Below are 13,011 nucleotides of genomic sequence, written 5' to 3'. Positions count from 1 at the left end.
ACGATGATTACCGTATAGAGGAATCTGGTATCAACTATTCGTTGAAATTAAAACCAAACTAACCAAAATATATTCAAGCAAATAGTCCTACAAACCAAGGTTATGTATAACCATTCATCGAGCCCACACTAGGAGCTAGTCTCAACTTCTACAGAGACGTGCTTGTGCAGGCCATAATATTCTAGAATTTAGGAAATGAACTATCATTATAGAATTGGTACAGTATTTCTAGACTAATCTGGTCTAAGTGTTGGGAAAAATGGCAGCCAAGATAGTGTCTTTTGGCTTAATGTTTGTTGCTTCTCAAACTATACAGGCTAGGCTTGTACCAGATGGTTTTCTAACTTTTGAACATCCTAAACGCAGCCTAATAAGGCTGGTCAAACCTTATAATTGGAGGAACAGCAGTTTGTTTAAAGTTAAAATGATATACGAGAATAAAATAGAAATGAGCTATTTACCTGGGACAGTTATTATTTTATTTCGAATTCGATGCAACATACTACTGTGGGTGGTCACCAGACTGCCTCTACACACTCTCAATTATCAATTTAGAAATCTACGGCATGTAAATGGACATTTTTATGAAACTGCAAAAGGAAGCATTTCATCAACGATCACCATCTCAAGTGCCTTTCCATCGTCTTGGCGATGCGATTTTGTTTTTCTTCTATTCATCTTGAATGGCAACGCCAATGGAAACAAAGACGGCTGTTCCCGATCGCTGCTGCAAGTCCTTCTTTGCTTTTCATTTCAATCAATTTGGACGACATACTATATTATTTCCAATTTCAGGCTCACAGTACGTTCAGTATTTATTGTCTACATATTCTTACTGGTAAAGAAGTATTACCACTCGGTTATGCCGCTCTACGAAAGAAAATGTCTTGGAGCTTTACATTAGCGAGAGATTGGCCCTATTCCGGGTAAGAAGGGCACCGACGCCAAATCAAATCGCCTTAAATTCCAATTTCATTGTCTTGCCAACATTTGCTATTCCCAAAACACTTCTGCCACCAACATCCCTTCCCTTAATAAAATCCCACATGAAATCCACCTAGTATTATATTAATTGCACAGAAAGCATTCCCTCAACGACCACCATCAGAAGCACCATTCCATCGTCTTAGCGATGCGTTTTTTTATTTTTGTTTAAATCTTGAATACATCCAATGTAAGCAACGGCTCGTGATCACAGCTGTAAGTCGTCTCTCTCTCTCTCTCTCTCTCTCTCTCTCTCTCTCTCTCTCTCTCTCTCTCTCTCTATATATATATATATATATATATATATATATATATATATATATATATATATATATATATATATATATATAATGATATAATCGTGTGTATGCATGCATGTATGTATATATAAACACTTGATGTTTCTTTAGAAAGTTCAGGATAATCAACATGGATTTAAGGTAATTTTGGTTCAGACGCAGGGTAAAGCAGCCTTGCACTCGTGCAAGTAAGCCCTGTGTGAAGTGCAGGTTCAATATGCGGCAGACAAACACAAGTTAAATGTTCGAATGGAAGAAAGGTATAGCGGACCATGATGATTCAGTTACCGTGACAACAAAAAAACCACTTGAAAACTTAAAAGGGAAGTCGGTTGTGTTCTTCTCAGGATTTGCTGTCCAGTTTGCTTACTGGATTTTTTCTGTTAATGTACGAGCTTTTTTTTTTTTTTTACTTTTGCTCAGATGTACCTAAAATGTAGTGAAGTCTGGTAACCGAAGTCCGTTAGCTCTGTTCTGTAGAAGATGGTTTGCTGAAGTAATCATTAACTACATTTGGTGAATGTACTAGGAAAGCATATAATTTATGCAGAAATTTTTTAAGAACTTAGTCCTTGATGCATGAAAAGCTGAAGGTTTTAAAAAGGTCATAGCTAGACTTTAGTCAAATTTTTTTCCACATCGAGATGGTGACTTCAGAGGACGTTATTTTGGAATATGAATGCTAGTCCCCTGCTTTTTCCTACCCTGGTTGAAAAACTTCAATAGCTGAATAACTACTGATTGCTCAGTTAATTGCTTACATCAACAGTGGTACAATAAAATTTTTCAAGAAACAACGCCACCGATGATTTTCCCCAATAGGATTGAACTTTGGTCTCTAAGTTGGTGAGATTAACTAATCATGTCTCATTTTATGAAGACTTCATAGAATTTCAGAAAGGTGTTTGATTAATCACTACAGATTTCTGTAGTGGAAGAAAAAGTTAAGTGTACCTTAGTTTTACCAGACCACTGAGCTGATTAACAGCTCTCCTAGGGCTGGTCCGAAGGATTAGACTTATATTACGTGGCTAAGAACCAATCGGTTACTTAGCAACGGGACCTACAGCTTATTGTGGAATCCGAACCACATTATGACGAGAAATGAATTTCTATCACCAGAAATAATTCCTCTAACTCTTCATCAGCCGGCCGGGAACTCGAACTCGGGCCTGGCGAGTGTCAGTCCACAGCTCTACCGACTCGCCCAACGTAGAGCTAGACCTCATATATGCCCCTTTTATTAATAAGACACGTGGAACAATTAGGGTCTGGTTTTAGGCAACTTTATTTTGAACTCTCGTAAGCAGAAAGACCTCGTTTTCCGTTATTTAAATAGCTTGTTTCTTGTCGTTTCAGGTGATATGAACTGCTAGCAAGTTCTTGAACAAATACTTGGCCAATTTTGAAATAAATAATCAAAGAAGTTGTGTAGCACTTCAACAAAGGTAAGAATTTAATGAACCTGAAACGAGGCATCTGGGGAATAAATGATTTGGGTGGGATAGAAACAGTTGTTACACGAACCAGAACTATTGTTTCACATAAACTCGGAAGAATACAGTTAAAAGTTTTGGAAAGCAGTTTTGGGACAGCATGAAAATAGTGAAACGAGGTTTGTGTGTTGCCGGTTGCAATGGCTCTTAGAATATTCCTGTAATAAAATTAATTTAATGAAATGGGAAAATTTTGTAATCCAAGTAGGTCTCTTGTGGTAACCGTAACTTTTATGTACAGAATCTTGGTACTGAAATATTAGCTCTGCAAAACTTGTTTAATTTTCTGTCATTTCCCCAGTGATTATGGGTCAGTTCAGGTGTGTTATATCAAATGGTTTGGTTTTTTATGAGTACCGTTAGAAATTCAATCAGCGAGCCAACTAGCAGAGTAAATGGACTACATAAGAACATTAGACAGAGGTAGGACAGTTCTGGTTCTAAAAGGTTTTAACAGGTTGCGTGAAAATGTTGAAATAGTCTTGTAAATGTTTTAAATGTTAAGACCAGGCCTAAGTAGCAATAATATATTTAATTCAGATACAGAACTGTTTATTGTATTTTGGTATTTGGAACTTAAACTAAGAAGCCTGACACTTTTTTTTCTAGTAGATGTTGCATAGCAGTCCAATGTTTAAATATTTTATTTACTACGCCCATATTAAGTAAAATGATATGAAATGCTACTTTAAAAATAGCCTCGCCCATCTGTGGCCCCCTTAATGATGGATCCTGGGTACAGAATGCTGGGGACTTGGTTATATCTAATTCTATCTGAATATATCGTAATTCAAAAGATCTCAATGCCACACGATGTCATTAACTTCTTCCTCATCTCTTCAAGAAAACGTCTACCTTTACAGCTTGCAAAAAATGTGAGACAAGTTGAATATATACCAGTCTCGAGTAAAAAAAGCCACAATAATGTAATTGATAAACTGTATTTTTCAAGATACAAAAAATACAAAAAGGGATAAAATCCAGGGAGCTTCCGACCGTTTGAGCAACGGTCCTCTTCGGTCAACTTAATAAAAATAGTCGTTTTTCTCAAAAAGACGTGTTGAAATGAATTTTCGTAACAGTCGATCCAGGAAAACATCGAACACTCTTTCGGTGTGGACTTAGCAGTTATGTAATGGCTGTTTCTCCGTCTCTGTGGGCCAACCGTTGTGATCTTAACGGCTGTCGCTCGAGCGTACGACTACGGTGCTCGCCACTGGTGACTAGGTGGTTCGTGGGTGGAGAACGACTTTCAGCATCGGTGCCTGTTGTTTGCTTGTTTCTGCGACAACTGCACTTCGACAACCTGTGCGGGGAGAGATGAGGGAGAGAGAGTATCAGGGGCCTCGAGAAACTGCCTGAAATTTCAATTTATGGAACGACAGACTAGCCTGTCTGTATGTATGTCCTCTATATTGCCATCTACTGCTTTGCAAATATTTACCAAAGCCCCCTCCACTACCCTTCTATGGCCTACTTGACTACTTCTATTATATAGTTTTAGCTCCTCCCTTTATCAATTACATTATTGTGGCCTTTTTTACTCATTTTCGATCACAATATAGTGATGCACCACAGAAAATACCAGTCTCATAAGTATTTGCCATGAAAGCAGAACATAGACTTCAATGGACAGCTACATTTATATTTATCAAATTGTTGTAGTATGAGTGTAGTGGATATTAAAAAAAAATGTGTTGCAGATGATAGAAATGTAGAAAAATTATCCCATTAAATGTTAGAAGTAGTCAAACTCTGGTATAGAGAGAGATAATCTTTCTTCATTTGACTATTCAGACTAAGATACGATTAAGTTTACAGTATTGTGCCATTGTTAAATTGCCAGGGTTATAACAGCGCCTACTGACCCATAGCTGAGTAGGATCTAGAGTAGTCTCTACTGATTTCTTATTTCGGTAACCATTTGTCATTTATTCCTTCTCAATTTAATGTTAGCCATCGGGTAGCTCAGTATTATTCAGAATACAGAGTTTCCTCTCAGACTTGAAAATCTTGTTAAATATTACATATTACGCATTTCTGAAGTTGAAAATTAAACAACCTATAGATCCATATGTTGCTTTTTTCAATGTGTTTTACTAGGCTTTCCGATCACTAATTTCGGCCGTCATTCAACTTTGTATATTTTAGGATAAACAGTTTATTTTCCACTTGAATTTCCCTATTTTCCTATCAGTAGTAAAGTAGCTCAGAGTTGCAGGAGATATATAGACTTTTTCTTATTAGTTAAACAAAGGCTCTGAGACATCTCGGTATACTTCAGGATACCTGGGTCTTTTATGCAAGATTCATTATTTAATATGTAATAAAGTACTTTAGTACATTTCAGGTTGCTGTTTTTTTTTATGATAAACAGTACTGTACAAGGTTTGAATTTAAATTTCTTAGCTTTATAGGTGTCAATTAGTTTAGCATGTCTCAGGAGATAGTTTGCTTTCACATATTTAGTATCCGCTTTATATCAAATACAAGTAGCTCAATGTTCTGGATACATAAATTATTCAATTTCCTTATCCGTTCATTATTAGCTCTGTTTGACATCCTTCAGGATACTTTTTTTTACATTACATTCATAATGCTTAAATATCAATTATCATAACACTGTTTCAAGATTATTTTTTGATGCCTAAGATATAAGTTTAATACAGATGTTTCCGGGTACTATATATAGTTTTCGTTTTTCATAGCAGAGTTAATATCTGTTATCAAGTACGCAGCTTAGTGCATTTCAGGATATGTAGTTTTTTACGTATAATTCTCATTTAGTATCAGTTAGCTCAAGGTGTTTCAGGGTGCATAATAAACCTAAATTTATCAGTGCAATATCAGCTATTAGGTAGTCACGGCTACATTTTTTAACTTTTATATCCAGAGTACAACACGTTTAAGGATAAACTCTTGTTACTTAATTTAATGTCACTTATCAGGTAGCTGACTTTTTTTAATATATATTCACCTGTAACTTAGTTTCGATATGTAATATCAGGTAGATCACTGTTAACGCTGGTCCTTTTCGTTTCTGCCTCAAGCGAGACCACTCGGTGGTCTTGCCTCAAGTCATTTAGGCTTTAGCACCCAAAACAACGTAAGACTTTGTTTATGGTATTTACCGTCATTATTTTGTTTTACGTACATCCACAAGGGACTGCTAAACACGGCGCCCGTTTTGCATTTTGGGCTGTGCCCACACGATCAAGCTTTGTTCGACGAACTTTGTCCGATGTAACGTCAGAAGCGGAGAAACAGTTGGCAAAGTCAGCCTTTGACCGCTTCTGACGTCACACCGAGCAAAGCTCGATCGTGTGGACGCAGCCTAAACGTGCTTACGGTCTAAATGACTTATGACCGAAAGACCCCATCTCGTTTACGCCAGATTAATAGTTCATTCTTATATTAACCTTCATAGAATAGGTAGCCTACTATTTTCAGCTGGCGTACAATTAATGATTCCCCTACCCACCCGGCCCCTTTTTTTTTTTACGGATAACTGAACTGGCCTCCTTGATGGTTGGGCCTTAAAAATAAATCGTTTTGTACAATGGTAACCCTAAATCATGGTTTTTCAGTTACTTAATTTGATATAAGTTCCTATAGATTTAAATTCTTAATAAGTAATAGGTCTTGCATCATTGGAATATTGCGCAAGCATTGGTGCTTTAAGTTTACTTACAGATGGGTTTCTTAAATGTTTTGCTTAATACAGGAGAGAGAACTCTGGAGGAACTGTTTACATTTTTGCATTCTATGACATATATATTTTAAAATTGATTTATTAATTTTCACTTCAAATCTGACAACAGATTGGAAACGACATTTTTAAGCGTTTAAAATCTATTGAACTTGTATGAAGCTTGCCAGGACAATAATGCACCTTTCTTTACATTACACATTGAAGTTAATGCCGTAGGTATAGTTGAGTGTCTAAAGAGTATGATTTTCATGGTACCTCCATATTTCAAGACTGCTAGCATGTGAGGGTTCCAAAATGTCACTTTGAGATGAGTTTAATATCATAATTGTACTGTGGATAAAGGATTAAATAGGAAAACTCATACTCATTACTAAAAATGGTATTTCGGGGAAATAAATGTCATTGCTCAAATTAAATTGATTGCTTCAAGGATAATTTGTAAAGTGTATTGGGTGAATAAAGTTATGAACATTAGTGGGTAACTCATGAAAATTACATGACGTAAATTATGAAGAATATATTAGATACGAAAAGTTATACGTACACTTTATTCAAAATGCTGCTACTATAAAGGTGGTTTTGTGTTGTTAACAATGGTATCTTAAGTCTATGAATAAGTAAACTCAAGTGTGTCCTGTCAGGGGAGTTTGTCAACGTTATTTTTGGGATGTGACTGAATAAGCAAACTCGGTGATGAGAAGGGATCATTCATCTTAACGTTACATTGATAGGCAAACTTTATAGAAAGAGCATCTTGAGAACCACTCATTACTTTTTCAGCTGAGTACGCGATATTTTCCCGGATTTGTTATAAAAGGGAAAAAGCATTTCTTAGTCGTCTTCTTATCAATTAGGGTAGGGCTCATTTAACTTTATATAATTAAGCAAGTCACTGGTACCTCTTGCCTTGTAAGTTATTAGGAAGGGACCGATTTTCTATGAATGGTGTGAATTACAAGTAAGGTTCTGTTAAAGAAGCTGAAGGGATGGAAAGTAGAGATATTTGGTGGTCAAGAATTTTTGTTATGGGTAGACTTGTCCTAAGAATGACTTCGTACTAAGTGATATAAGCAGGAGGCCATTTGAGATAGGTCATTTTAGGCACCAGTAAAATCTTTTTAAGTTATCAAAAATTAAATCTTAACAGAACTGTCGTCTTGGGAATTAAATCATTGTGGAAAATGTATGTAGTTACATTTTAAAATGGGTATCCTTATGTGCTTAATGAATTGAATATAGAATTTAGGCCAAATGCCAAGCATTGGGACCTATGAGGTCATACAGCGCTGAAACAGAAATTGACAGTAAATGTTTTGAAAGATATAACAAGAGGAAAACCACGTAGCTGCACTATGAATTCAATCATTAGGAGAGGGTGGAAAGTAAGATGAAAGGAAATGAGTATGAAAGGAAGTACAGTAAAAGATACTAAGGGGTTAGAGCTAGGGGACGAAGGCACGCTGTAAAGAACCTTAAGTAATGCCTACAGTGCACCGCAAGAGGTGCACTGACGGTACTAACCCTCTATGCTTGTGTTGTGTTCGGGTAAACTATTTGAAAAATTCATGTTCATTCCTGACTAACAGGTTTTGTAAATCTTAAAATTCCGTGAGTAGCATTGTCTTGGCATATGGAGGTATTTTTGAAGTTACGGTACTACTATAAGTTAAATTTGTTTACTCTCATATAGTTCCCATTGATTTTCAGTAGTATAATTACATCAAAATTCAGCTGTTATTGTTGTAAATTTAATTTTAATATATAAAGATATTTGTAATATCAAGCTGTACATTGATTTGGTTGTACAAGGACTTAAAGTATTCCAGGTTTTTGCTCAGCACTCATGAAGTCTTAATCTTCATTTAGCTAGAAGTGGCATTTAGTAGGATATACCATCGTTATTTCTGAGCACAACAAAGCGCTGAGAACTAATTAAACTGACGGTAAATAGAAATCATGAAAATTTTAACTATCTAATATTACCTTAGTTGTGGTATACAATGTGAACAAAGGAATCACGTTTGATCAACTCTGCATTTAGAGATCACAGCTATGCAAATTTTTCCAATTACCTAACGTTTTGCAGAAAGCTACGGTAGCAGTATTTTTGCAATGCTATTAGCTATAGAAACCGGAATAACAAATGAGATTCTAAAAAGTTATGAATGATTCATTCTAACACTGTTCTTGCTTCTTTGTTTCTTCCTTTTAACCTTCCGTTCTTACTACTATTTGCAAATCTGAAACTGCCCTACAATTTCGGGGGCACTTCTTTTGTCTAGTTAAAGCTGTTGCATTGAAACACTACATATTTAAAGAAACTTGGAGTTTCCAGAATTCTAAAGTTTTTGCATTGTGACAGCAGTTATGATCACGTGGACACCGCATCAGAAAACCTCCTCATTGCTAAAAAGCTTCTCTCTCTCTTTAATAGCTATATGACCTGCACTTTGCACGGCCCAGGTTGCACCTGCTGGGTAAATATACTTCAAACTTCCTCTGCCAAGACTTCTTTCTATATTAAGAGGGACGGGTGCATATTACCATTAGCAGACATGTTTTTGGTAATAGTTGTCCAGTGCTGTTGGACAACTATTACAGTAATTTGTATAGTTCATGTAGTTCAAGGATGGGTTCACATGATCATACGTACGAAACCACTAGTTTGTTTTTCTTTATTTTAGAAAATTAATCTTTTCTTTCTCTCCTGCAGGCTGCTGCTGTAACGAAAACCGTGCCTACAGTGTAGTCTGAAACACCAATAGATGATGATGGAACAATGAAGTGTAATTCTGCCTGGTTTCTTTGACATCGGCCATTGCACGCCTTCATTCACCCCTTGCATCAATAACTGCTTTTTATAAATTGGATAGAAAATTTCTAACGTTACAATTCGAGGAATACTTTCTTCCCTCCTTGTTGGCTTAAGAAATTCGTCGTGTGTTGCAGGTGCTAGCAGTAAGGAATGGTTGTCTTTATGGAAATATCAGCTTCTGCGTTTGTTGCCAAGACTAGACAAAAAAGTTCAATGTAGTTTTGAAACGTGGTTTGCTCGCAAGTTTCAATCTCTCTCCGTATGTAGTATGGCTTGTTTCTACGTAATTATTCTCTTGAATTTTATTTGCTCATATTTCTAATTTTTCTAGTGCAGTAGTGTGGTATAACTCAGAGTGCTATGATCTCTCTCTTTAATGCAATTTCTCGTTCTTACACTTGTTTAGCTCTTATTTCTCGAAATTATTTCATTCTAGTATGGCGTGGTAAAACCGAGTTAGGCTTCTCTCTCTTCTTTACATGTAATCTAGCTCATATTTCTATATAACTGTTCGTTCATTAAACCCAATAAGCTTTACTTTTGTGTGGTAAAACTCGGATAAAAATATCCCTCTCTAAGAGCAGCATGCCCGAAAGGTCCTTAATGCTTGAATTAACAACCTAAATTCTTAAAAACAAATCAAATGTTTGATCTGCCATACTTGACTGCTTCACTGTAATGTTTGATAAATATTTGCTTGCGAAGAATTCCTCTCTGCAATGGTTGTAAGTCACTCAAACAGACATACAAAATACTACCAGGTTCAATGGTACAACAAAAGTCACAGATGACTCTGATTCAAAGTAAAGGTATTTAAGCAAAATCAAATAATTTTTTATCAATTTGTATTTTTCCTTTACATTGGGAGATGGAGAAGGGAGCTGTGGAAGTAATGAAGGATTGTTCCATGGATTTCTACAGGTGAGTCGTCTTGGTAAAGACGGCATTGGGTGCCTGGAGACCAGTTACAGACCTATCAGCTCCGACTATTTTCCTCAGAGAAACCCCGTTTCAAAATGGAAACTCCTCGTACGGTTCTAGCTGCCATCAGACAAAACCATGTTGACAACAGACCTGAAGGTTGCCTACTTCAGATCCCAGTTCACCAATAGTCTCTCCTCGTACGGTTCTAGCTGCCATCAGACAAAACCATGTTGACAACAGACCTGAAGGTTGCCTACTTCAGATCCCAGTTCACCAATAGTCTCACAAATTCCTTCGCCTTCAGAAGTGCTACATTTTAAATGACGGCAATATGTAAGCATGGCCTATATGAAAGTATTTAGGGTATACACAGAAATGGTAGCAGGCAGTCCATTTTTTAAAGAGATAGGAGTAAATGATTTGAGTGTAAGGGCGTCAAGCTGCCTCTCCGTTCCTTGCGTTTCGCTCTACATGTCGTATTTGTCACTTGTTACATATAATATGAGATACATTAAGAATCAAACAGTATCATTCTACAGCCTGTTCGCTGATATATATATCTTTGTACATTTTCTGTAATGCTCTGTATGTCATTTTATGTCTTTCAGCAAACACAATTCTGTATGGACGCAGTGGGGGGCTGCAGGTCGCCTGCTACCTTTCCATCCGCTTTTTGCATTATAAGTACCTGTCATGACCAAAAAAGAATCGGTCTCACTTCTGACCTTTCTTGAACCTCACACTGGTGTCCCAGGAAGCGACAGGTAGCACAGTTTTGGCCCAGCCATTAACGGACTAACTACGGCGGCAGCCTACCGTCTAGAGAGCCTTTATGGGACTAAACACGGCGTACCCACCAAAGGGAATGTTTTGGCACTACAATCGGCACCATTAATGGACTCGACACGGCGCATTTTCCTGCGTGAGCAATAAAGATGGCAGAAGACCTACTCAATGCCCGTAACGGAAAGAGCACAGCACACACTCGACCTGGCATCCCAGCCCCTCGGAGAAGCATCACCCAGAGAGGCCTGGGACGAACTGCAGGGGCTCATACATTACCAGGGTGAGACAAGAACCGGAGGATAAGGAAAATCGACCTCGCAAGGGCAATCTTTCTTCAACGCCTCCCGCAGGAAGTAAGGAGCCAGATAAGGGATGGCTATGCCCTCGACAACGGGACATTAATAGACATCACCCAGACGGAACTGAGGCCACCAAGGCCTCGTCACACGCCGCCACCCTGGAAGCCTGTAGCCTGACAGGGAGCAGCAACAACAACGACAGAAAAATCGATGTCGTTTTAAAAAAGTAGCCAAAAGAGAACAGAGGGAAATCATTTGCACTGTGGTGCTTCTACCACAAGAAATTCGGTGGGGTGGCAAAGCAAAGTACTGCAAACACATGTTCCTTTCCAAAAAAACGATGTCAGCGGCTACAAGTAACAGCAGTGGCCACGAAACCAATCTCCCCCTGGCCAGCAGGTTTTTTCATCAAAAATGAAATCTCCACACACTGCCCGCTGGTAGACATGGGGACAATGCAATCTGTCTTACTGCCGACGAAGGAAGATTAAGAAGAAACCTGAATCAACAAACACCCTCATCACAGCAAAGGGGACACCCATCCACACATACGGCAGAAAAGCACGGATCATCTCCATCCTGGGCCACAGATACCACTGGCCCTTTGTCGTCGCGGATGTTAATTCCCGCTGCTGGGCGCAGATTTCCTAGGATACCATGGACTTCTCGTCGACATCGGAAGGGAAGAACTACTGGACACAGGAACCTGCGACTCCCGCCAGCTTGTCAAAGGACCGGGGATGCCTGCCATCTGCTCCACAGCCTCCAGCAGTTACACGTCCCCCCTACTGGAGTTTCCGGACATGTTTAAACTGGAGCTAAGACAGTCACCGGGGGCTTCAGCAAAGCACAGCATATTCCATCACATCACTACAACGGTGCCTGTCCCCACAAGCTACAAGACGCCAAACGGGCCTTTGCAGAGATAGAACAAATGGTCGTCTGCAAAAAAGCATCAAGCTGGTGGGCATCACCCCTCCACACGGTAAAGAAGGCGGATGGCTCGTGGAGATTACCACTGCCTGACCATAGTCACCACACCAGACCACTACCCCCTCCCAAACATGCAGGACCTGACGAGCGCACTCCATGGGGCAAAGATCTTCTCCAAAATGGACATGCTCAAATCATATTTCCTAGTCCCTGTACACACCGACGACGTCCCAAAGACCGCAATAATAACGCCCTTCAGGATCTATACATTCTTCTATTCAACCTTCGGTCCCAGAAACGCAGGTGTCCCATTCCAGTGACTGATGGACGTCATTTTGGGAGACCTGCCCTTCTGCGTCTGCTACATCGATGACATCCTGATCTTCAAGTCGCCCGAGGAACACGTCCAGACAGTCCTAAAAAGTCTACAGGAGAGCGCCCTGGTGGCGAGGTTCAATAAGTGCATCTTCGGAAGGAAAAAATAGATTTCCTCAGGCACGAAATCTCACCTGCAGGAGTACGTCCAACGGCATCTAAGTGAAGGCCATAGGGAAGTTCCAAGAACCTCAAGGCCCTGCAGGAGTGTCTGGAAATAATTTACTACAGACGGTTCATCATCATCACCCGAATCATGTCCCGCTAACATCGGTCCTGAAAGGAAAGCCAAAAGCGTTGACCTGGGACACTCCACAGCAGAAGGCATTCGGTGAAACGAAGGCAGCCCTTGCCAGTGCCGCGACTCTTGACACACCCCAACCCTGCG

The 13,011-nt window shown here is 38.9% G+C and overlaps 1 long non-coding RNA gene across 1 annotated transcript in view; it reads left to right on the top strand.

Annotated features, from left to right (window-relative positions):
- LOC136831477 (uncharacterized) overlaps nt 1-10,416 on the top strand; it is a 32,645-nt gene extending 22,229 nt beyond the window's left edge. The window contains exons 2-3 of the long non-coding RNA XR_010850898.1: nt 2,643-2,731; nt 9,205-10,416. This is a non-coding gene — a long non-coding RNA (uncharacterized lncRNA). The remainder of the gene's footprint in view (nt 1-2,642; nt 2,732-9,204) is intronic.
- Nucleotides 10,417-13,011: the final 2,595 nt, after the last annotated feature.

The sequence above is a fragment of the Macrobrachium rosenbergii genome, chromosome 48, assembly GCF_040412425.1.
Source record: "Macrobrachium rosenbergii isolate ZJJX-2024 chromosome 48, ASM4041242v1, whole genome shotgun sequence".
Classification (NCBI taxonomy): domain Eukaryota; kingdom Metazoa; phylum Arthropoda; class Malacostraca; order Decapoda; family Palaemonidae; genus Macrobrachium; species Macrobrachium rosenbergii.
This window is presented reverse-complemented; position numbering and strand designations above follow the sequence as displayed.